Source organism: Pleurodeles waltl, chromosome 3_1, assembly GCF_031143425.1.
Source record: "Pleurodeles waltl isolate 20211129_DDA chromosome 3_1, aPleWal1.hap1.20221129, whole genome shotgun sequence".
Taxonomy (NCBI): Eukaryota; Metazoa; Chordata; class Amphibia; order Caudata; family Salamandridae; genus Pleurodeles; species Pleurodeles waltl.
This window is the reverse complement of record NC_090440.1, coordinates 1,777,469,765-1,777,496,271: the sequence shown is the minus strand read 5'-3', so window position 1 is coordinate 1,777,496,271 and position 26,507 is coordinate 1,777,469,765.

The window sequence follows — 26,507 nt, the reverse complement described above, 5'->3', positions numbered from 1 at the left end:
GGAGCTGTTGGACTCTTGTGTTACTGACCAGATGTGGGGAAACAAAGTTGTATATTGTATTTAAAGTTTTCTTTTTCGTTGCCCATGAAGTAAGCTGTTTCTGAACCTTAGTGTTTTACTTCGATGTGTTGCGTATGCGATGTTTTATAATTATAAAATCAATAAACAGATTTGATTCATAAAATAATCAAATGTGGGTGGTGCCCTAACATAGCTTTTAAAAGGTTAGATGGAACCCACTCTGTTTTGTGTGGTATTCCCCCAGACTTTTACCTTCTTTTGCTGAGCCCCTTTTTGTCAGCCAAAGGACTCTCCACACTTTACTTCTGCTAACCAGTGGCAAAGATTTTGTGCTCTCAATTCTAAACAGGATTAAATTAGGATGCACCTAATTGGCACATTTAGGGGCATATTTATACTCCGTTTGCGCCAAATTTGCGTCGTTTTTTTCGACGCAAATTTGACGCAAAACTAACTCCATATTTATACTTTGGCGTTAGACGCGTCTAGCGCCAAAGTTCATGGAGTTAGCGTCATTTTTTTGCGTGAACACCTTCCTTGCGTTAATGAGATGCAAGGTAGGCGTTCCCGTCTTAAAAAATGACTCCCAGGCATGTGCGTGGTATTTATACTCCCGGGCAAAAATGACGCCCGGGAGTGGGCGGGGCAAAAAACCCCGCATTTGCGCCTCTTTTTAGCGCCTGGGTCAGGGCAGGCGTTAAGGGACCTGTGGGCTCAGAATGAGCCCAGAGGTGCCCTCCCCTGCCCCCAGGGACACCCCCTGCCGCCCTTGCTCACCCCAGGAGGACACCCAAGGATGGAGTGACCCATCCCAGGGAAGAAAAGGTAAGTTGTGGTAAGTATTTTTTTTATTTTTTTTTTGTGGCATAGGGGGGCCTGATTTGTGCCCCCCTACATGCCACTATGCCCAATGACCATGCCCAGGGGACAGAAGTCCCCTGGGCATGGCCATTGGGCAAGGGGGCATGAATCCTGTCTTTGCTAAGACAGGAGTCATGTTAATGGCATCTGGACGCCCAAAAAAAATGGCGCAAATCGGGTTAAGACTGACTTGCCCCATTTTTGGACGCCCAAACGCCATTTTTACCTACGCCGGCGCTGCCTGGTGTACGTGCTTTTTTTTCACGCACACCAGGCAGCGCCGGTCGGCTAACGCCATTCAATAAATACGGCGCCCGCATGGCGCTTCAGAATGGCGTTAGCCGGCGCTAATTTTTTTGGCGCAAAACTGCGTTGGCGCAGTTTTGCGTCAAATAGTATAAATATGGCCCTTAATTTACTTACAGGTCCCTAGTGTATGGTACTACATGTATCCTGGGCCTTTAAATTAAATGCTACTAGTTGCACTCATTGTGGCACCCATGGAAGTAGAACCATAAAACATGTCTCCAGACCTTCCTCTACGGCCTGGGTGAGCAGATTTTAAAGTGCCACTTCGACTTGGCATAAAACAACCTTTTGCCAGGCCTAAACCTTACTTTTTAAAATGTATGTCACCCCTAAGGTAGGCCCTAAATGCCCACAGAGCAGGGTGCAAGGTATTTAAAAGTAAAGCATGTACATTTAAAGTTTTACATGTCTTGGCAGTGAAAAACCTTCAAAGTCACATTTCACACATTGAGTCATTCTATAACATACAGAGCTTCATGTCAGTTTGGGAGCTGTTTGAAAGATGATTTAAGGACTCATTTGGAAGTTTGGAAATTACACTTCAAGAAAGTGCCAATTTTCCTACTTAAAATGAAAAAGCTTTTCTACCAGTGACCAGTTTACACTTGACTCATGACCTGTGGTGAGATGTGTAGTGCTCCCAAAGAGTAGACAAAGAGCCCTGGGAGTGGGATTCCCCCATTCGCAGAATCGGCCCCTTGGCGACTAGAAAAATGCGTTTTTGGGTGTACAAAGCCCAAACTGCGATTCAGTAATTTGTTACCGAATCGCAGTTTGGGTTTTGCGATTCGGTATTAGGAAGGGGCTTGTCAAGGGCGTCCCTTTCTAATACCGAATCTAAATGGTATGTATGATTGTTTTGTGACCGCAAATGCGATCGCAAAACAATCGCAGTTAGCACCAATTTCAAATTGGTGCTAACCCATTCGCAAAAAGGAAGGGGTCTCTATGGGACCCCGTCCCCTTTGTGAATGCATGCAGAAACATGAGAAGAAAACCTTTCATTTTTTTTTTTCGAAATGCATTCCATTTTCCATTAAGGAAAACAGGCTGCATTTAAAAAAAAAATACTGCTTTATTCAAAAGCAGTCACAGACATGGTTGTCTGCTGACACCAGCAGGCCACCATCCCTGTGAGTGCCACCATTCCAAATGGGGTCGCAAATTGCGACCTACCTCATGAATATTCATGAGGTAGGTCGCAATTTGCGACCCCATTGGGAATCACAGACAGTGTAATTGACACTGTTTTACATCCGGTTTAGCGACTCGCAGCAACTCGCAGTTTGAGAGTCGCAAAACCGGATCTTTGTACATGTGGCCCTTAGTGCTTTATTCCATGACTCAAAATAAAAGTGTAGCTAAGGGCAGAACTGTGCATGATACCATGTTGCAGACTTCCCTCTTGCAGTAATGATTAGAACAAGTTGTATTTGTTTCTTAGCACCTCATGCCATACATCTGCATGAGGTGTTACTATTACTAAACTTAATGGTGCTCATTTTACTGACCTTAGATGATGGAAAACGGAGAGAGTCGTCCTGAGATTGGAACTTGTGACCTGCAGATCTTTGCAAGTGCCTGCAAGATGTGCTCTGCTCACCGAGTCATCCACTCATGAATACGGATTCTAATTATTCATGAGGCAGCACTCTCTCAGGTGGTGCAGGACTGTGCAAATAACATAGGATAAAAAATTAAACTGGAATTTCCATGATAAGCCAAACCATGAGGGCTGAAAATGCACTGATTAATTAATCTAATAAACCTCTAGAAAAGTTAAAATTAGCTCCGCAAATACCTCACCGTATCTTTATTTCTAGTGTCGAGGAGAATAGCCAATGGCCTGCAAATTCATTGCCAGTGTTTATGTGGCAGTGATTTGTAGTCGGAAATAGTCAAAGTAGATGTGCTGGCTGTACACCATTGGCACATTGTTAAAATAATTATTAGTGGAGTCGTGCCCCAAAAGGCCCAGTACCATACGTGGTCTGCTGAGAAACTGCCACCCACGTTGCACCAAACGCCAAGGAAATATCTCTACACCCCCGACCACTCATGTCTGCCCCAACATAGCAATTCTACTCCCTCGTACAAAATCCTGGAATCTCCACTTTTCTCTACTGTTTGGATCTATTTTTTTTTACAACTACTAATCCCCTGTCTTGCTCTCAGATCCTCTTTTTATCCTTTCCATACACTCATTTTTTGACCACCCTCTTGTTCATTTATGCACTTCTCATTCTATATTTCTATGCCCCCTTCTTTATTCTTTTGAATAAATCTTACTATTATTGCTGTTCTTCTTTTTCTCCTCCCTCATATATCCCCACTCTTATGGTACCACACTCACTTTATTTTGACTTCTGGTTTCCTCCTTCATTCCAAGACATGGCCGCCTTTGTGCCATCCTTTTAAGGCTATATTAACATTTCCTCCTTCATCTTTTCCCTTTTCATTCGTTCGTTATAACATTCTTACTTCTGCTCTCTTCTTCCATCAGCTTTTTAGCCTCATTTCTCTTGGTGTTTGCATGTGTTCTTCCTCTTCTCACTGCCTTCGGTATCTCTGTATCTTCTAGGGCTGAAAACGAATTCAGCACACACCACTCCGAAACTCTAAAATAGCTCTCAACAGGGTGGTACAGAAAATAGGCCTGGGCACCAAAGTGAAAGTGCCTCCTTGTAGCGAATCAGATAACTGAAAAAAGTGACCCACATTTGCAAATCGGGGCAGTTGCAAATTTGTAAAGACACACTGTTTGAGTATTTTGCATGGTATGGTAGATTGCATGCATTTGTGTTTGCTACAAGCAATGGTTGTGGTAATAGGGAAATCACCAGTAAAATACAGCTCGTCAGTCTATAAACCAAGCCCTCAAAAAACGTAAACACCGACTAAACACTGACCTGTCTCACCTGCCTTTATGGCACTGCAAGATTGCCATATAGCCCAGCCTGACCCTGGTTTTCACTACGATTGCATGGCCTTCATTTTGAGGTAAAAAGAACTTGGGGCCAGATGTAGCAAACTGTTTGCGAGTCGCAAACGGTGAAAATCGCCGTTTGCGAGTCGCAAACGTGTGTTTGCTATGCAGAAATGCATTTTGCGAGTAGGAACCGACTCACAAAATGCATTTCTGACTCGCAAATAGGAAGGGGTGTTCCCTTCCTATTTGCGACTCGGGTCGCAAATGGAGTCGCAGTTACCATCCACTTGAAGTGGACGGTAACCCACTCGCAAACTGGAAGGGGTCCCCATGGGACCCCTTCCCCTTTCTGAGTGGACCCAAAAATTATTTTTCAGAGCAGGCAGTGGTCCAAGGGACCACTACCTGCCCTGAAAAAATCAGAAACTAAAGTTTTCGGGGTTTTTTTCTAAGTGCAGCTCGTTTTCCTTTAAGGAAAACGGGCTACACTTGGAAAAAAAAAAACAGCTTTATTTAAAAGCAGTCACGGACATGGAGGTCTGCTGTTCCCAGCAGGCCTCCATCCCCGTGAGTGCCCATAGTCGTTATGGGGGCGCAAATTGCGACCCACCTCATTAATATTAATGAGGTGGGTCTTTGCGACCCCATAGCGACTCGCAGAAGGTGTCTGAGACACCTTTCTGCATTAGGTTTTGCGACTCGGAAATTGCGAGTCGCTCGGAGTCGCAATTTCCGAGTCGCAAAACCTATTGTTGCTACATCTGGCCCTTAGTGAGCTTTTTAAACATACATACTGCACAATTCATATAACTAAATAGGTAAATATGGGCAAGTGACGGGACCATAACACTTAAGAAGCCGAGCTATTGATATATACCTGAACACCAAACTCTGTCAAGCTGCCGCTCCTCTTCCCAGAAGGTGCTGTGATACATGAAAAAATGCTCGAAAACAACCAGGAATTCATGCACTCACGGAGACTAGAATACGTATTTATTTAAATCACCAGTACAAACATAAAGGCTTTATTATGAGGCTGGCGGTCTGAAGACCTCCAGGCCCCTCGGTTGGGCTACCATGGCTGTGGCAGTTTGACCACCACATCACGAGGTTGGCAGCCAGACCTGCCAACCTTCCGCCATCCGCGCAAGGATCAGTGATCCCGACGGAATGACGACGGTCTTGGTTTTAATCAGACTGATTACAATCTAGTTCTCCACCAGCCTTTTCATGGCAGTCTGACCTCCATGAAAAGGCTGGTGGAGAACAAGTGCAGGGGGCCACAAGAACCCCTGCACTGCCCATGCCTATGGCCTATGGCATGGGCAGTGCAGGGGTCCCTCTGCCCAGCACCCTCGAAATTTGCACTGTCTGCTGTGCAGACAGTATGCATTTCGAGGTTGCTGGCGTGCCCTGCGTGTGGCAGCATTGCCACCGGCTCTATTATGAGCAGAGGACAATGCTGATGCATCTTTCCCACTAGGCTGACCGGCAGAAAGTTGTGGGAAAGTCATAATGGGGCCAGCAGGGAAGTCGCCAGCACCGTCAGAAGTTTGGTGGACGGATATTGCCATCTGCCAAACTCATAATCTGCCCCAAAGTTTTGGCAGACACGTTTTAGCAGAGCCTCTTTATCAATGTCAAGCTTGTCGGCTAAAATTCACTGTTTTAATAAACATAGGGACATTTCATAGTGCACGCACTCACATTTTATAGTCCCTGCTGACGAGGAGCATGGTGGCCATCTTTAAAGTGCAAAGCTCTAGTGCCTAAAATACAAATGTTATCTCCGTGATCACAATTCAATCCAAATGCTGAATTCATCTGAAAAAATATGATGCTACAAATAATTTTAAAAACAATAAAAATCAAATCAAAATAAATCAACAATCCCTTAATTCTCACATTCTAATAATCATATGATATGTGTTGCTGCTCCATCATACAATCCAGTGCTTTATGCCATGCCCCCTAATGAATGTCTGAAACATTTTCAGTCGAATTGTGATCATGGAGATAACATTTGTATGTTCGGCTATAGATCGTGATTGTTAGGATGTAAAATAGCCATTATAAAAGATTAATGCCCTCATTACAACATTGGCGGTAAGTGCTGCTTACCGTCATGCTGACTGCCGCCAACATACCGTGACCACGGCGGTATACCGCTACGGGTATTATGACCCACACATAGAAATCCGCCACTATACAGACATCCACACAAGTCTGCCAGCCCAAAGGTCAGTGATAAACTGTCGGTACCAAAACCCACACCGTTACTCCAACAGAAATACGCCCACAGCATCATGACCCAAAAATCACCACGGCGGACATTCAACCGAGGTAAGACATTCGAGATACATACAGCCGTGCTCAAAATACACACACACTAACAAAACAGCCCCACATTGGACAATTCAAACTACACACACCTGACACACATATACACACACCACACCCACACACCCACAACACTATAAAACACACACACACAATACCCACAACCCTTTACGACCCAAACATTTTGGCAAGTGAGAGAGACACAAGCCAGGACCACCCACTGAATCTGAGCCACAAAACACCATCACCCATACACCATCCACGCACCTCACATCACACACCCCAACACATCACCCCACACACCCTCACACATACCACTCACACTACACCCATGGCACCACAAAGACACCCCAGGTTCTCAGAGGAGGAGCTAAGGGTCATTGTGGAGGAAATCATCCGGGTAGAGCCAAAGCTATTTGGATCACAGGTGCAGCAGACATCTATTGCAAGGAAGATGGAGCTATGGCGGAGAGTCGTGGACAGGGTCAACGCCGTGGGACATTACCCAAGAACAAGGGATGTCATCAGGAAGAGGTGGAATGACCTACGGGGGAAGATGCGTTCCGTGATAGCAAGACACCAGGTAGCTATACAGAGGACTGGCAGTGGACCCCCACCTCCTCCCCCACAAATAACAACATGGGAGGAGCAAGTCTTGGTGATCATGCATCCTGAGGGCCTCGCAGGTGTAGCAGGAGGACTGGACTCTGGTAAGTCAAATCTTTACTACTTTATCCCCCACCCTACCTGCATGCCATCACAAACAACAACCCCTACCCTCACCCCCATCACCCCACCACCTCACATATACTCTACCATCACTGCCCACCCATCCCAATCCCAAGCCCTGCATGCAACACCAATGCATGGACCCCCATCACAGACCTGCATGGACACCCATCACCACAGCATGCACACTAGTGACAACCACTTAGCCAAACCAAGCACAACTCACACAAGCCAAAGCTGCCTTGCTAATAACAACCATAAAGGGAAACATATCCATGCACAAGATGGCACACGCAGATACAATAACACTGCATTTACATCCCCACAGGACCCCCACTCAACGTCACTGGAGAGGAGGTGCCTGCCACATTCAGTCCCCCCCAAAGAGGCCCACAGTGATGACAGCAGCTCTGCATGCCTGGATCACGATGACAAACCTGGCCCATCAGGGACCACTGGACAGTCGGTGACCCAGCCACAGTCCCAACCCACCACAGAGCCTCCCCCTCAGGTAACACCAGCACAGCACCCACCCAGCGGGCCCATCCCTCTGTCCCCAGGACACATGAATCAGCAGTGTGTCCACCACTACAGGGACCCCAGGCAACCCCACAAACACAGTACGATTAGGGACCTGGGGTCAGTGGGCATATGGTTCAGGGGACAGAGGCACAGGACAACAGGGAAGCTGGGAGGACTGCTGTTCGACAGGGGGAGGACAGGCCTAGGGAACCGACTCTCCACAAGGCACTCACCAACATCCTGGGAGCATACCACCATTCCCAGGAGACCATGGGCCAGATACTGGCCAAGCTGCAGGAGACCCAGCGGCTGCAGGAGGGACAGTACCTGGGGATCAGGGAGGACCTGAGGGACATCCACACCACCCTGGTCACCATTGCAGGGGTGCTGGCAGACATGGCCAACACCATGAGGGAGGCAGTGGCACACCAACAGGCCCCTGACACTAGCCAAATGGAAGAACAGCCCTCCACCTCTGCCGGCTCTAGTGGACAGGAGGCCCCGCCACAGGGCCAACAGGCCACCAGCACCCCACCCCCTGCAGAAGGAAAACCACCTTCAAATGGTCCCTGCGATCCAGCCAGAAGCCAGAGATCTTTGCCAAGACCCCCGGCAGGAAATAAGACTCTCCTGATTGTCACCCTTCTGTCCCACTCTGTCACCCTGTCCATCTTGAACTGCCATTGCTCCACTTCCTATGCCCCCTTGGACAATGCACCTGTGATACAAATAGACTGGGCTCTACCCTGGACTTTCCTCCATCAGCAACCATCTAATTGCAATTCCCCCTACACTTATTAGCACATAAATAAACACCCTTGGAACAAATTCAAGTATGGAGTCTGTGAATTCTATGACAAATGTATTAGTTTCACAAACTGTAAACATTGACATTCAAATGTACTGCAATACTTACATAGGTATGACCTGTAGTGGGCAGCAGTAAACACACCAGGAGCCACAGTGGGGCACAGAGATCTGAAAATAGAGATGCCAAAGGGTACAGTAAGTGGCCATAGAAATAGGGAAATCAGGCTGCCATGTTCAATGTCAAACACAAAACTGCAATGGAAGGTGAAGTTACAGTGTCTTACCTGTGTGTCATTGGCAGTACTGTTGAATTAGTGTGCTTCTGTTGTCCACATCTTCTTCCTCTGCCTCCTCTTTGTCACTGTCCACAGGCTCCACCGCTGCCACACGACCATCCCCAGGCTCATTCTCCTGCAGAAAAGGCACCTGGAGTCTCAAGGCCAGGTTGTGCAACATGCAAGATGCAACGATGATCTGGCACACCTTCTTGGTTGAGTAGTACAGGGATCCACCTGTCAGATGGAGGCATCGGAATCTGGCCTTCAGGAGGCCAAAGGTTCTCTCAATGATCCTCCTTGTTCACCCATGTGCCTCATTGTAATGTTCCTCGTCCCTTGTCCTGGCATTCCTCACTGGGGTCAGTAGCCATGATAGGTTGGGGTAACCAGAGTCACCTGCAAATATTTGAGGAATACCTGTTAGCCACACACTCACCCTTAGGGCCAAACCCACACCCATATACATACATCAACTGGGTGGGGACCATGGGCTCACCTATTAGCCACACCCTGTGCCTCTAGAGTTGAGACATCACATATGGGATGCTGCTATTCCTCAAGATAAAGGCATCATGCACAGAGCCAGGATACTTGGCATTGACATGGGAGATGTACTGGTCCGCCAAACACACCATCTGCACAGTCAGAGAGTGAAACCTTTTCCTATTTCTGAACACTTATTCATTTCTCTGGGTGGGGGAACAAATGTAATATGTGTACCATCAATGGCACCAATGATGTTGGGAATATGTCCCAGTGCATAAAAGTCAGCCTTCACTGTGGCCAAATCCTCCACCTGGGGGAATACGATGTAGCTGCGCATGTGTTTCAACAGGGCAGAAAACACTCTGGTCAGCAAATTTGAGAACATTGGCTGAGACATCCCTGATGCCATGGCCACTGTCGCTTGGAAGGAACCACTTGCCAGGAAATGGAGCACTGACAGGACCTGCACTAGAGGGGGGATACCTGTGGGGTGGCAGATAGCTGAAATCAGGTCTGGCTCCAATTGGGCACACAGTTCTTGAATTGTGGCCATATCAAGCCTATAGGTCAGCATAATGTGCCTGTCCTCCATTGTCGCCAGGTCCACCAGGGGTCTGTACACATGGGGATGTCTCCATCTCCTATTCATCCTCAGCAGTTGAACTCTAGGGTGAAAAACGGTGAGCAGAAGGTCACATTCACACATATGTCAATATTAATATGCATTTCTTCCTTTACAGAAACAGTATGTGAACTTGTGAGTCAGTTGATGTGGCAATGTCTGCTGTGACGCAGTTAGGTGCCATGGCCTGTGCCCCCCTGAACTAGCGGCTGCCTGACCTGTGAGGAAAGACAAGTGGAAATTAGGTAATTCCGCTGGCGTTGTTTGCCGTTGCGGTCGGCGGTCGATGACCACCGCGCAAGGTCGCATTGATTATCATTGGGCCCTATGGGTTCCAGGAGCCAATGGCGATGTACGCCAGCAGTGACGGTACGCTTCGCCGCGGACGTGGCTGCCATTTTCTATCTGTGCACTCACTTGCTACCTGACCTTCAACAGGAGAGAACCTACACTGCAAGTGCTGCTGTGACCTGTGTCTGGAAGCGACAATGGCTCGAGTGTTTGGGGAAAGGGCCCCTGCCTTCACTTCTGAGGAGATGGAGAGACTAGTGGATGGGGTCCTACCCCAGTACACTTTACTCTATGGTCCTCCAAACATACAGGTGAGTACACTGTGATTGTGATGCGTGGGTGAGGGGTCCTGGGCAGAGTGCTGCATGTATGGTGGTCATTGTATGTGCGTAAGGGGATGGAAGGGATATGGTGGGCCATGAGTATGACAGTATGGATGGTATGACTAATCCCTTTTCTGCAGTGTTTTTTCTGCAGTTCAGTGCCCATCAGAAAATGGGTATTTGGCGTGCCATTGCCAAGGAGGTGCGTACCCTGGGGGTCTTTGACAGGCGGAGCACCCACTGCCGCAAATGGTGGGAGCACCTGCACCGCTGGGCAAGGAAGACGGCAGAGGCCCAGCTGGGTCTGGCCGCCCAAAGAGGAAGGGGTACCCGTCGTACCCTGACCCCCCTGATGTTCCGCATCCTGGCGGTGGCCTATCCGGAGTTGGATGGGCGCTTGAAAGCATCACAGCAGCCACAAGGGGATGAGTTCAGATTCAGAATCATGACTTTGCACGTGTTAAGGTTTTGCCTGGATGGGGGATGTGGGCTGTGGGTGCCCCTAGCCCAGAGCAAACATGACAGGTATGTTCAATGATGGGCAAGCTCAGATGCACACCAACCCCAATAGTGTTAGTGGGCATCTACTACTGGGCAGGGTTCTATGTGTTTCAGGTGTGCAGCTAATGCTGTTAGGCATTGTACCCCATGGGCTGATGACTAGCATTGTAACTGGTAGTGCATGGCCTAGTGCATAGGGCTGTTACCTGTGTGTTGTGTACGCCAACTGTAGTGTTGTTGCTGGCATTGACCAAGTGTATCCTCTGTTTCTCCCCACCTCTTGTTGTTTTGTCACCCTGTCCTTGTGTGCATTAATCATCTGGCGGAGGAACAGAGGCACAGGCGACGGAGGGAGCTGCATCCCACATGGGCCTGGAGACCGAATCCACCGACGGTGAGGGCACCAGTGGGACGAAGGGTGAGGGGAGCACCATGATGGAGACAGGAGGGGACACTACCAACAGCGACTCCTCCTCCGATGGAAGCTCACTGGCGGTGGTGGACACCTCTGTGCCCACCCCAACAACAGGTACAGCCGCCACCCCGTACCAGCACCACCCTCCCAGCAGCCCTTCAGCGTGTTTTCTGTGCCTGTTCACCCAGGAGGGTAGGCATCTCCTTCGCCCCAGGCACCTCAGACCCTGCCCCAGTCAGCCCTGCTGTCCTGAGTGTGGAGGCTTTTGACCTCCTCAGATCCCTCTCTGTTGGGCAGTCAACCATACTGAATGCCATCCAGGGTGTAGCAGGGCATTTGCAACAAACAAATGCATACCTGGAGGGCATTCACTCTGGCGTGGCGGCCCAACAGAGAGCATTCCAGGCTCTGGCCTCCGCACTGATGGCAGCCATTGTCCCTGTCTCCAGCCTCCCCCCTCCAACTTCCTCTACCCAGTCCCAGTCCCAATCCCCTCAACCCCAGCCTATCCCAAGCACACGTTCAGAGCAGCAATCACCCAAATCAACACACAGAAGTGGTTCAGGCAAACACAAGCACCACACTTCATCTCACAGGCACTCACACAAGCACCATCCCCATGCAGACACACCAACATCCACTGCCTCCACTGTGTCCCCCTCCTCCTCCTCGTCCACCTCCCTCCCAGTAGCGTCTCAACTCACACCTGCATACACTACATCCTCATCCACTACCTCCATCAACAGCACACCTATCACTACACGCCCCTCACTGGCAGTCAACATCCCCACATCCATGCACACATCCCCTGTGTCCTCTCCCACTGTGTCTGTGACCCCTCCTCCCAAAGTACACAAACACAAGCACACACACACCCAACAGCCATCCACCTCACAACAGCATCCAGCCCATGCACATGCACCCAAACACAGCAGACTGACACCTCCTACAACCACTCCCTCTTCCTCCACTCCCAAACCTTCCCCCTCTTCCCGCCCCAGTGTCCCTAAGAAATTTTTCTTCGCCACCATTGACCTATTCCCTACCCCTCCCCCCACCCTTCACCTCGGGCCAGAGTGGCCAGAAACCAGCCCAGCACCTCAGCCACCCAGTCCATGGCCACTGTGGTTTCTGCAGCTGTGAGAGGCTCTAAGGAGGCACCCTTCAGTCCAGCCAGTGTGCGAGCACCACCTGCCAAGGCCAAAAAGGGTCCACCACCTGGCAACGGCAAGAAGGGGACACCAGCCAGGAGGGGGAAGGAGACACAACCAGCCAGCAAGGGCAAGACAAAGACTCCAGCTGGCAGAAGCAAGGAGGCACCACCATCTGCGAAGGGCAGGAAGGCGTACAGAACACCAGCCATGGCACTTCAGCCATCCGAGGCTGCAGGTGAAGGCCTGGAGGCTACCACCACCACTGCCTGCACCACCACCTGCACCGCGGCCAGCACCACCACCTGCCCCGCCGCCAGTAGCACCACTGCCAGCAGCAGCAGCCCCAGTGGGCAGCCGTCCGAGGCTGCAGGTGAAGGCCTGGAGGCTACCACCACCACTGCCTGCACCGTGGCCAGCACCGCCACCTGCACCGCAGCCAGCACCGCTACCTGCCCTGCCGCCAGCAGCCCCAGTGGTCAGCCGTCCGAGGCTGCAGGTGATGACCTGAAGGCTACCACCACCACTGCCTGCACTGACACCTGCACCGCGGCCATCACCGCCACCTGCACTGCGGACAGCACCACCACCTGCCCCGCTGCAAGCAGCACCACTGCCAGCAGCAGCAGCCCCAGTGGGCAGCCGTCCGAGGCTGTAGGTGATGACCTGGAGGCTACCACCACCACTGCCTGCACCGCCACCTGCAGCGCAACTGGCATCCACTGAGCAGCCGTCACCGCCAGAGAGCAGTGTGTAGTGGTGACTACATGGGCTACAGTGCGTCCTGGACCCTGCAACACCTGTCGGTGTGACACACAGGTGAGAGACTGTGACTTTGCCCCATCCAGGATGAAGCACACTGTGCACAGGGCCCCTCCAGAACCAGTGGAAGAAGCAATCCACTCAGCCCCTCCTTGCCAGGATGAAGCACAATGGGCACAAGGCCCCCTCCAGAACCAGTGGAAAACTGGCACCCACTTGAGAGACTGTGACTTTGCACTCCCCAGGACCAAGCAGTGGGCAAACCACCCACTTGAGAGACTGTGGCCTTGCACTCCCCAGGACCAAGCAGTGGGCATGGAGAGACTGTGGCCTTGCACTCCCCAGGACCAAGCAGTGGGCATGGAGCCCCCTCCAGGCCAGTGGCGTTATACCATCTTCCGGCTGAGATGCCCCCCCATTCCCTGTCCCCCTGAGGTACCTGTGTGTTTTCGACCTGATGCCCCTGCAGTGTTCTCTCCGTATTGAGGCAGAAGTCAAGTGTGGCCTTGGCCTATGTGTTTTGGCCCAGTGGGCTATGGACATTTTGGAGTGGGCATTGTCCCTCCTTGTGTATATATTGTACATACTGTTTATTTCTTTCTGAAAGTATTTCTCAAAATTACTAATATTAAAGTCCTTTTAATCCATTACTTTTGTCCTTGCGTTATTCCTGAGGGTTACTGGGGGTATATGTAATGTTGTTGCATGTGTTTGTGTGTATGGTGTTGGCGGTGAGGGTGGTGGTGGCGGTGTTGCGTATTGCGTGTGTTTGTCACTCTCTTTTTCCTCCCCTCTCCCCTGTGTGCTAGGTGCAGTACTCACCGTGGTTGTCTTCGCCGGCGTTCATGCTCCTGGTGTATGAGAAGGTACACCAGCATGGGGAACACCTGCAGTTCGGGCTCCATGGTGTCCTGGTTGTTCTTTGAGTGTCGAGAGGTGCGTTGTTTCCCTTCTGTGTTCTGTTTCCGCCGTGCTTTTGATGACGTTGGTACCGCCCCGGAAAAGGTGGCGGATGGGCGTGTTTTAATGCAGTGGGTGGTACACTGTCTTCCGCCTGGCTGTTGGCGGTTACCGCTGCGGTGTTCGTTGCTACCGCCGTGGCGGTCGGAGTGTTAAAGTGGCTTTTTGTGTTGACAGTTTCCGCCACGGTGATGATTCAAATTTTTTTACCGCCGGCCTGTTGGCGGTATCACCGCCGCTTTATCACCGACCGCTAGGGTTGTAATGAGGGCCTAATTGTTGAAGTACTGGTTAGCCCTCAAATACGCATATAGGTGATGGTTGATGCTGTGTATAGAAAGGAGATCATTGTGACCTCTGATATAAGTGAACAGGATAGTGATATCAGTATGGAATACATAATAGATTGTATATGGAACTAAACACTTCAAAATGGCTGAGATTCTAACTTGGATTCTCTATGTAAATAAACTGTATAGTCCGCTTTCTCTGTTTTTGTAATGCACGCACTGACGGTGATAAGTAATGGAATTGTTTGTGTGTGGGTTTACCTGCAAACAAGGAAACCTGGTTTCCGAAATGCATTGTTTTTTTGTTGCCAGCTACAATAAATCTTTCCTAACTTCTGGAGTGTGTTGGTGAAAGAAGGCCCAGCCTTGAGAGACTGGTTATCTATCTATCTATCTATCTATCTATCTATCTATCTATCTATCTATCTATCTATCTATCTATCTATCTATCTATCTATCTATCTATCTATCTATCTATCCATCTATCCATCTATCTACATATATATATACACATATATGTGTATATATATATATATACAACTCTTCCTCTCCTACCGACAAGGAAAACGCTGATAGCCACAAGAGACTATTCAGTAAATTCAGGATAATTCTATTAGGCATAGACAGGACCCAACACGTTTCGGCTCCAACCTTGAGCCTTACTCACAGATGGTCGTGGTCTCTTTATATAAAGTTTTTAAAGGAACAAGTACACATATGCTTACACGTTTATAAAACTTGAAAATAATACGACATGTATAACAATGAATTAATCCACTTTTCATAGGACATTAGTCTGTTGAATTTCTTAAATATACACAAGAAAATTCTCATTAGGGTAAATTGGTTTTCCACTCTAACTCACTAAATTAAAAACCAAGAAAGTATACACAAAATAATTGATCGCACAATCAATTCAATATGATGCTATAGCCTAAGTATTGGTATTTGGGAAAATCAGACCCTGCAATAGGTATTCAGATGACACCCCACCCTCTTGTGACCATCCCAAATCTAGATCAGTTAAATACATACTAGTACAGAGTTACATGGCAAAACAGAAAAAAGAAGGTTATTTGCAGGAACAGCGTGGCTTTAGGTGTGGGAGATGCAAGGCATGTAAAGGAAGTAAAAAATCGAAAAACGTACTAGTTAACAAAAGGAAGAACTGGTAATATCAACAAATTCATTACCTGTAACAGTGAATACTGTATATATGTTTTGATTTGCCTGTGTGGTCCCCAGTGTGTTGCCAGCATAATTTTCCCAGTCAAAGAAAATACTTGAACATTGTAGGGATATAAAGATTGGCGATCCAAATTATCCTACAACCAGACCTTGGTGCCAGGAACATGCACAGAACCCTGACACTCTATCTTTTTTGGGATTGACAGGATTGCCATGACTCTAGAGCTGTCACCTCAAGTTGGGCTTCCATCACAGTTTTGGAGTCCTGGATGGCCTGTAGGAACTTCTCAAACATCCCTGTATGTTTTTCTAGTGTTCATTCCAACCGATAGTCGGGTCCAGCAGGGGAGACCGTCAGTATGGCCATGATCAATTTCTGGAACCCCATGCAAAGTCCAAAGAACACAGACACAGGGGTAAAGCGATAGGGCCAGCGTCTTGCCACATGCTGTCCCTGTCAGGATGTCCCTAAATTCCTGGTCAGTAATGCATTTTTTTGGGGCACTTCCTGCGCTGTCAGCACCTTACAACCCCACCAGGGTCACAGTTAAGTTCGAAGCTCCCTGAGCATCATCCACACAAAAAATGATAGGTTGTTTATAGGGCTGGAAATAAGACAAATGTGTGCCCTCTGTTGATAGGCTGCTCACAGCACTCACCAGAGATTGTCCAGTCCTAGGGGACCACAGCGCAGGTCTTTGCACAGGCCTCCCCCTCACACAATGGCCCCAAAGCATCGGCTGGCAGTGCGAGGAGCAAAAAGCGTCTGTCGTGCCACCAGACGGGGCCATGTGGCAGCGTCACTCTCCGTTGGGTACTCTGCTGCCCACTCCAAGGGGCCAAACCCTTCAGGGTAGGAAAGCAGTGTTCCTCGGGGGTCTTGCACTGCAGTGCCAGTGCCACCTCCTGTGGCTATGAAAGCTAAAGGCAGAAGGAGGGCAGCCAGTCCTCGAGGGGCAGATTCATCTGTAGCTGTGCTCTGCAGCTCAGCAGAGATTGCGAGTCCCAGTCGCCTGGGGGCAGACCAAATGCCGAGCCTCCCCAGACCTCGCAGGTCTTTTTTCTGGCTCCCCAGGATGCCGCTCTTCAGGACACACCCCGCTGTAAGCTCCACTTACCTAGATGGCTGGGATGGGGCCGTAACACCAAGGAAGACGCCGCTCACCTGTTGTGACCTAAGGCTACAATGGGTGCAGGCCGGGTTCTGTTGTCTCTGCTGCTGGCACACTTCCTCAGACCTTCATGTCCCTGGAGGAGGACTCCAGCCCTGCAGATAGTCAAACCTCAGGTAGGGGGGTCCTCACCAGTTAGTGAGGGGCTTGATGGGTCAGTGGAGGAAGGATGTTTGGGGATGGGCCCAGAATAAAGTGCAGCCTCACAGTGAGGTGACCATCTTTCGACGCCATCTTGGTCACACCACTACCTGTGATTATTTCTTCTGGTAGTAAGAATGCATGAACCCCACCTCCCCAGGCAGATCTCAGCCCTGGGAACCCCATTTCCCTGGCCTATCCTAAATATTTAATGTTTTTTTTGGATTGGGTGGCCTCGTGGCTCCCACCCCAGGCCGACCTCGGCTCCGGGGATCACTTCCCCCAAAGCCCAGCCTAGACATTTCATTTTTATTAGGGTTGGGGTGGTCGCGAGGCTCCCTCCCCAGGCCAATCTAGGCCCCAGCAACCCCACCCCCCCGCAACTCTATCCCCGAGGCATGGCCTAAATGTTTTGGGGGGGAAGGGGCTGCACAGCCCCCCCCCTTCCTAGGTTGATCTTTGCCCCGGGGCCCCCATACCCCAAGGCCTGGTCTAATTATTTACATTTGTTTGAGGGAAGGCTGATCTCGGTCCCAGGGACACCATTCCCCAGGGCCTGGCTCTGTGACCTGGGTGCCTCCCAGGGCACACAGTGACAATGTTGGGGACCACAGGGGAGCCTGAAGGCCCCTGCGGTCCCAGCCGGCTCCCCACCTCCTGTGGGGACACAGAGGGGGAGTTGCCACAGAGAGGGAGCTGCTTTCTCTGTGAGAGCAATGTTTGCTCCATTTCCCTGCCTGCATCTCGGCGGGCAGGCATCTCGGCGGGCAGGAAAACAGAGGAAACCTCCACTTGCATGAAGTTGTTGACAGCTCTCACTTCATCAGAGCGGAGTGTTTGCTGTGACTTGGTGGGAGCTGTCGAAGCATCCACCAAGTCACAGAAAACAGCTATGTCCTGGGGGTGGGCACCCCGGGACATAGCAGGAGCCGGCCATGGGGGGGGCAGTCTCCAGGGCCATCAGTGGCTCTACGAGGGGGGCCCCCTCAAACATCAGTAGCTCCAGGGAGGTGGAGGTCTCTGGTGCCGGGGGTCCGAAACAGACCCTCTTTTTCTTGTTAAAATCAGCCCCGTGGAGGTAGCATCCCTGGGGCCGAGGGGGAGGGGATGTTTTGTGGCTCCCTGCATTAGATTTTAATTTCTGCCCCAAGGAGGTGGCACATTACATCTGGTTAAAGCCGGGAGGCCCCTCCATATTACATATACTTGAAGCCATGGGGAGGTGGTGGTCCCGGTGCTGAGGGGGTGCGGGCGCCCCACGCATTACATATAGTTGAAGCACTGGGGAGGTGGTGGTCCCCTGGGCTGCGGAGGAGGGGGGCGGGACAGGCACTCCCCCGGCAATCAAAATATCAGTGCTCTGGGACCTGGCCCATCTGGGGTCTGCATTTAAAGCAAGCACAGAATTTTTTACTTTTTTTTTGCTAGATCTGCAGTAAAAATTATTTTAAATGCTTTTCTGCTCTGGGGTGTCCCTCTTGGACCCCAGCACCAGAGCTAAGAGGGTCAGGGGGTCCCTTCCCTGACCTCATTTGTTTTTTCACATCTTTTTTTCTGTGTCTCGGCTGAGGCCAAGTCTCAATATGGCTGCCAACACCTCCTTGTTGAAGTGTTGTCAGCCAATCAGATCTCAGCACAAGATTGGGAGGGTTTGGATTTTCTTCAGTTTCTCAAAAACTACTGAACAGATTCACACCAAATCATAAAAGGGTGCTTTCTGGATGAGGACCTAGCTTCCTGCCAAATCTAGTGTAATTCCGTTCAGTGGTTCGCTGTTCAAATTCCATATAGAAAATAAGTGGGGGAAAAATGTTTTAGAACCCCTCCTTTTAATCAGCCCCCGTTTCACAGATCACTCCGAAACTTTCCAGACAGCAGCTGACATGAGTATTTTTGGGGAAAAATTTGTGAAGATTTGTCAACTGGCGCCAAAGATATAGGCAAGTAAAAAACGTTTTTTCTATAGAAACTAGGTCCTAACTACAACTACCTATTGGTAACTGCCAGTAGGTTTCATATATATAGATATCGAAAAAAACTGTTCCACTGAAAGTCGGCTACATCCACCATGCAAGGCTGGTGCTGACCAACGGTCATGACCCCCATTTTTAAAATTTGAAATTATTTTGATAAATTGGGGAAGTACAAATAATAATGTGAAACCTTTTTGTTTTTGCTCTTGTTCATGTTTTTTAGGAATGTTAGAGAGAAAAGATATTATTATATAAAATATTTTCTTTTTTGTTGAAATATTTCTTTAATGTCTATGAACTGGGTGTGTTTAAGTTCAAGGGTGATTGAGCACAATTTTTTTTTTTATTGGGCCATGATGAAGACACTTCGGTTTTGAAACTCATAGCCAATTTCTTGAGTATTGATGTTACCCGTACATTTTAAATTTAAATCATTGTCATTAATATAATTTATGAACTTTCCAGCACTCTCCACGTTTCCTTTCCAAATCACAAAGATGTCATCTACATAACGCACCCACATTACAATGTAATCATTCCAAACATCTAAAGAGATGTGAAGGACCTCAAGTATAGTGTAATAGATGGAATATCAAAGGATTCTAGAGGAGGAGATAGAGAGGTAAAGTTGAGGATACTTGAGTCAAGATATATAATAACAACCTTAGACTTAAGGAGTGAAGAATTATATGTACATCAGAAAAGATAAAATGATTCATTAAAAACATGAGAAATTATATCTTTGCAATTTAACAGTGTAGTAAGTAAGATAAAGTTACTTCTAATCAGAGAAAAAATATTAGTAGATTATGAGATCATGAATAATGAATTTATTGAATCGACACAGTTTTTATTGGGCGGCTTAGAGCGTTTAATTTACCTAAGAGCAGGTACTCCTAAGTTTACGAGGTTATTTTTCATTGTTGCAGAAATTTTTTATTAAATGAATATACAGTATCTAATTAGCTGCCAGCCAAAATGTGGAGATATCAGTGCTATTGGGATCTGTTGAGAAGTGGTAGCGAGCGGGGATGTTTTATTGATAAAATTCATTTGATGAATGAATACATATGATTGGCTGTTTTTTGTAGGTATTATGTAACTATCACTGTCGTTCTGTCCTTTTTAGAAGTATTTACGAACGATGATTTTCAACTTAGATAAAACAGTAAATTATATACATTACATAAAATATAATGTGAAATATAATTAAATGTCGCCAATTATGTTTTAAATTGAAATGGAGAAATGTTCTTTGGACCGAATAATGTTGAACGATACAATCCTGTGACGAGAATAAAAAGTAAACAAATATTGCGTCCAACAGGCCGATGAAGGCAGAGATGCCGAAACGCGTTCCTGTTGATTTTGCTGAATAAACTACATTGAATATCCGCCTTAGAGTGCTGATCCTTTTTGTAGAAGAAGGAGTAAAGTGGAAAAATATATATACTTCGGTGTTATATGTATGATTGGTTTGTCGTGCTGTTTTTTTAATCTTATGAGGACAGCATGCCACATGACGTCAAGTATTTTGTGTATCTAAATTAGATCTCTCACTGTATATGGTGGTCTGATGTATTGTAGCCTCCTATTTGCTGATTCCACTCTAGCTAGTGTGTCAGGTCTGCCTCTGCCACCTCAGTCAGGCTGTCATGGTGCTAAGGAATCCTGAACCTGACTATTTTTAAATACACTTAGAGCCTCATTACGACTTTGGTGGTCTTTTGGCAAGACTACTGCGGTGGCGGCTGCCAAAAGACCGCCATGCTGGCGGTATTCCGACCACCGTATTAGGAGTCACACACTGAAGGCTACCAAAAAACAGCCACAATTCCGAGTTCCACCACCTGCACCACCAGCCCAATAACCTTCCACCCACAAGATAATGAACCACAAATCCCGACATTGGTTCTTCCATGGTGGAAAACCACTGCCAGTCCGAACCATTTCTCTCAAAAACTCACCTCAGACACAACACCACATTGGACCGTTCGAATATCCCACACCTGACACACACACACACACAGCAGGCACACCTACTCACAGCACTAAATAACACCCCACCACACAACCCACAATCCTTTGCTACCAAAACGACATTAAAGACAGAGAGGAGCCACAACCGAACGACTCAGCGCTTGTACACCATAGGCACATATACACTTCACACTCAGCACACACCACACAACTGCACGATCAACACTATACACACATCACTACTGCACACAAACACCACAACCAACCAACACACACAACCAAACACCCCTACCCCACCAAGCATCCTAAACTGCACCCTTACACACATAACACCCACCCCCACACACAACACAACCACCATATCCCATCAAAAGCACTCACGCTTCACAGACGAAGAGTTGAGGGTCCTGGTCGATGAAATTGTCAGGGTAGAGCCACAACTGTTTGGAGCACAGGTACAGCAAATACCAATTGCCAGGAAAATTGAGTTATGACAGTGAATTGTCGACAGGGTCAACTCAGTGGGCAACCATCCATGCACAAGGGAGGACATCAGGAAGCGGTGGAACGACCTATGGGGGAAGGTGCGTTCCATGACAGCGAGACACCAAATTGCCGTGCTGAAGACTGGCGGTGTGCCCCACATCCTCCCTCAGAGTTTACATCATGGGAGAAGAAGGTCTTGGACATCCTGCATCCAGAGGGCCTGACCGGAATACCCAGAGGACTGGACTCTGGGATGTAGCTAACAGTCCCCTGGCACAAAATCGTTTGGTCCAGCATGCCTTCTCATCACTCAATCACTCCCCAATTCACCCATTCTTCCACTACACCTCCCATCCAATCACCTAATGCCCCTCTCCTGCATGCCACACCACCACCCAACCCCAATGCTCACACAGTCCCTGCCAAGTGCACAGTTTACACTGCCAATCACAGTCATTACGACTCCCTCAATGCACCTGCCCATCGCATCAAAACCTACAATGTGCACATCACATAACATCTCTTGCAGATATGACTAATGCCCCTGCTACACCAACTGAATGCTTCGAATGAGGACCACTACATGGCAATGACAGCAATGCTATGGCACAACACAATGCCAAACAACGCCAAACACAGACAGCACTGTCACCAAGCCTAAGGGACATCTATCCAGATCAACAACCTTGAAATGGACTGATCAAGGGCCAGAAAGTAAGAAGGTATACTCCATGCACAGACAGGGCAAGCAATCTTACATAAACATATACCCTCCTCCCACTTGGACACCATGCTGCAATGTACAGCCATACCCACTCACAACTAGCAAGCCTGAATTGCCACCTGCTAACGGCACACCTGTCATGTGAACCACCACACAGGAACAGAACCCACCCACCGAGCTAAAGTTACCAAGCCTGACCGACAACAACCCCTATGGAGCATGGTACATATGTCACAATCCACTATCCACAAACTGTGTTAGCAGTGCTTCATCGGTCATTGCCATTGCTGGGAATCAAGTCAAGCCACTGTATGCATCAGATAAAGACATAACCATTCACACCTCCACCATTTAACCCTCTCTTACTCCATCCACAGGTACCCCTGCCACTGCCACCATGGAGAGGATACCCAAGACTGCCATCCCTCCCCAGGCTGAAGGCCCCATTGAGGACAACGCTGCTGGATGTCTGGATAGTGACGACCTACCTGGCCCATCTGGGACCCCCGGTCAGTCTACCCCTCCCTGCCTCACCCTGCCCACATCAACCACCCCCCTACCCTGTGGCACCAACATCAAAGCCAACCTTTCATCCCCAAACCTGTGTCCCAAGGACTGTTCAAACTATAATGTGCCCCACAGTACAGGGACTTGAGTCGATCCCTCACACCCAAGACAATGAAGGTCCTACTGATGCTGGGAGTGGGCACACCGTGCCAGGGGCACAGGCACATGGGGGTAGGGAGTGTGGGAGGGAACCTGTGGGGCAGCGGACGGGACACCCAAGGCCACCTGACCAGGAAGCCATCTCCCAAGTCCTGGGAGCATATCAACAATCCCAGGACAGGATGGGCCAGATCATTAACATGTTGGGGGATAACCAAAGGCTGCAGAGGGAATACCACCAGGAGATCATGCAGAAGTGGCAGGCCCACAATGCCACTATGGCCTCCATTGCAGGGGTGCTCCAGGACATAAACACTATCCTGCGTGCTTCCTCCACCGACCAGCAGGCCCCTTCCACTAGCCACATCACATCTGAGCCCTCAACATATGCGGCAGCAAGTCGAATGGAGGCCCTGCCTCAGGCACCCCTCCCTCTGTAGCTGAAGAACCCCCTGAAAATATGGACATCCATCCAGAGATCCGACTCGAGCAGATGCCAAGACAAAACCCACTGCTAGGAAGTGACCCTCTCCTGATTATTCTCCCATGTGTGCCACTCAGACACCCTGTTGACTGTTCAATTACATTTCTCAATTTTCCCATGGCCCTTGGACACTCGACCTGTGCTACCTACAGCTGTGCCACCTACTCTGATGATTTCCCCCACCATGACCCCACTCATCACCTGTTGGACAATAATTGCACAATAAGCACTGTAGATCTCAGCAAATGCATATGTGTCTTTATTTGTACATGTGCAAGTGTTTGGTCAGCAAAATGTTATGTGGGTATGACCCCCTAAACAAACAGGCAGTGTAATGGACAACAGAGGGTGGCATCCTCTACAGGTAACACAGTACAACAGACATGTCCCAGGGTAGATGTAAGAGAGTCACTAGTCCAGCCGCACACCAGAGTATATCCACTTATCCAACCTGCAAAAATACCACATCAGAGACTTCCATCAGGATAGTAGGCATGGTGGCACACAAAACACATATGTGGTTCATAGTTGTCATGACCAGATTAACAACTAAACAGGGCACAACAGATGTCACTTCTACATCACTAGTCTCAGGAAATACATCAAAAAACACTGTAGCTGTCATCAGTCATTGGCAAAACTCTATTCTGTAAACAGTAACCAAAGGCTAGTGAACATGAATGCCTCAATCAATAGGTAGGAGAGGCAAAGATTCACAGTACACAGTTACTTGCTGGAATGGAGAACAGGAGAATGCAGGACACATAGCACAATACAGGCCTGTCCATAGGGGATGTGATAGTTGCATGCTGCATAGACTACACATGTTAGAGATGAGACATTTTCACTCTGCACCCTACATGTAATCAGTCACCTCCCACATCACACACATAGGGATAGGACCACATTACACCACCACTGATGATCCAAATCAGGAGTACCATAGACACCAATCCATGTGGAAATACAACATTTGCATATACACTCACAACATACCTGTATATTACTGGAAGTAGTGATTGATTAGCTCTGTCCCAGAGTCAGCTGCACCTTCCTCCTCTCCCTCCTCATTACTTTCCATGTCTGCATCACCAGCCACTGGTCCAGCTGCCTCCTCATCATCAGCTAGTAATGGTATCTGACGTCTCAGGGCTTGATTGTGGAGCATGCAACTATAATCTGGCATACCTTTAGGAGACTGTAGAGGAGGGCTCCTCAAGAGACATCCAGGCACCTGAATCTGGCCTTCAGTAGGCCAAATGTCCTTTCAGTTACACGCCTCATCCTGCTGTGGGCCTCATTGAAACAGAGTTCCCCTTCCCTGGCAGGGTACCTCACTGGTGTCAACAGCCAGGGAAGGTTAGGCTAGCCAGAGTCACCTGGGTGCACAGAGGTGGGACCGGTTACAATACTGATACAGACACAGGGAAGAATGTGATTACAGGTGCCATAGCAGAAACATGCATTCAAATGCATACATACCAGTGAGCCAAGCCCTCTCTCTCTGTAGACGTGCCATCATGTGGGGGACATTGCTGTTTCTCAGAATGTAGGAATCATGCACAGATCCTGGAAACTTGGCTGTCACTTGGGAGATTTACTGGTCTGCCACACACACCACCTGAACATTGATGGAGTGGTAGTTTTTCCTGTTCCTAAACACCTGTTCATTGGCACTGGGAGAGACCAAAGCTATATGGGTGCCATCTATGGCCCCTATCACATGAGCGATGTGTCCCATATCATAGAAGTCTGCCTTCATATAGGCCAAATCCGCATGTTGGGGGAACCTGATGTAGCTGTCCAAGTGTTTCAAGAAAGCACATAGTACACCCTTCAACACAAGACTGAACATGGGCTGTGACATCCCTGCTGTCACGCCCACTGTATTTTGAGAGGACCCTGTGGCAAGAAAGTGTAGCACTCACAGGACTTGGACTGTGGGATTACGTATGGCAGGCAATAGATCTGGCTCCAACTGGGTACATAGATCCATGATGGTCTGATGATTCAGACGATAGGTCAGGATGATATGCCTGCCCTACAGGTTGCAAGATCGACTAGCGGACGGTACGCTGATGCATGTCTCAATCTCCTCCTGACAGGGCATCTAGGATAGAGAGGAAAAAATGTACAAAGTGATGGGCATTTCACACATGTTAGCTGAACATGTCCTTATCACACATACCTAACACTATAGACATGCCTCGCACTGCTGACACACACCATATTGGGCATGCTAAAGCAGCATGCGCACCATCCTTGCTGCACATTGCTTGCCCTGATCAATAGTTTGTGACACACATCATATGTGTAATGTTCCATAAGTGGTACACTGAGCTGTCCTGCACTGAGCATGTATGTAATCATGCTATATACCCATATGGTTACACCGCTCATGAGGCTCCCAGTATCTGGACATGCACGTCATCTGACAACTGGCCATATGACGTCACTGTGTCATGCATGTCACATGTATCAGCCTAATTATGAGGGCACAACATAGGCCTGCTTCGCATTCTGGTAAGAAAACATGTATGGCTCTCTTATTTAGCTGCAGCAAGGTATGATATGTGCATAAAATGACACCCGCCTATCCTGCAGCACAGGACAGATGGAAGTGACCAAAGTCTGCTGGCATATGTCATCATGGCGATAGGCGGTCGCAACTGCAGTGCAACTTCTCATTGGTTAAAATTGCTGCCTATGGAGGACTCGGGCAATGGCGATCACTGCCGGCGGTGACGGCGGTGACCGCCATTTTCTGCAACCTTGCTCACTTGACTCCTAACACTCTTGCAGCAAGACATCCACAACGTGAGCTGCTGTGTACTGTCCCTGGGACCCATCATGCCACGTCCCGCAGGTGACAGGGCGCCAGCCTTCACCCAAGAAGAGCTGGAAAAGCTGGTGGAAGGGGTCGTACCCCTGTATGGACAGCTGTATGGGGCACCAGAGGATCAGGTGAGCCCAATGCCATAGTCATGTATGATAGGGGTGGGTGTGAGGGTGAATGGCGTAAGGGTACCATCAGAGAGTACATGCATGCAGGGGGCACGGAGTTAAGGCATGTGAACCATCACAATGGGTATG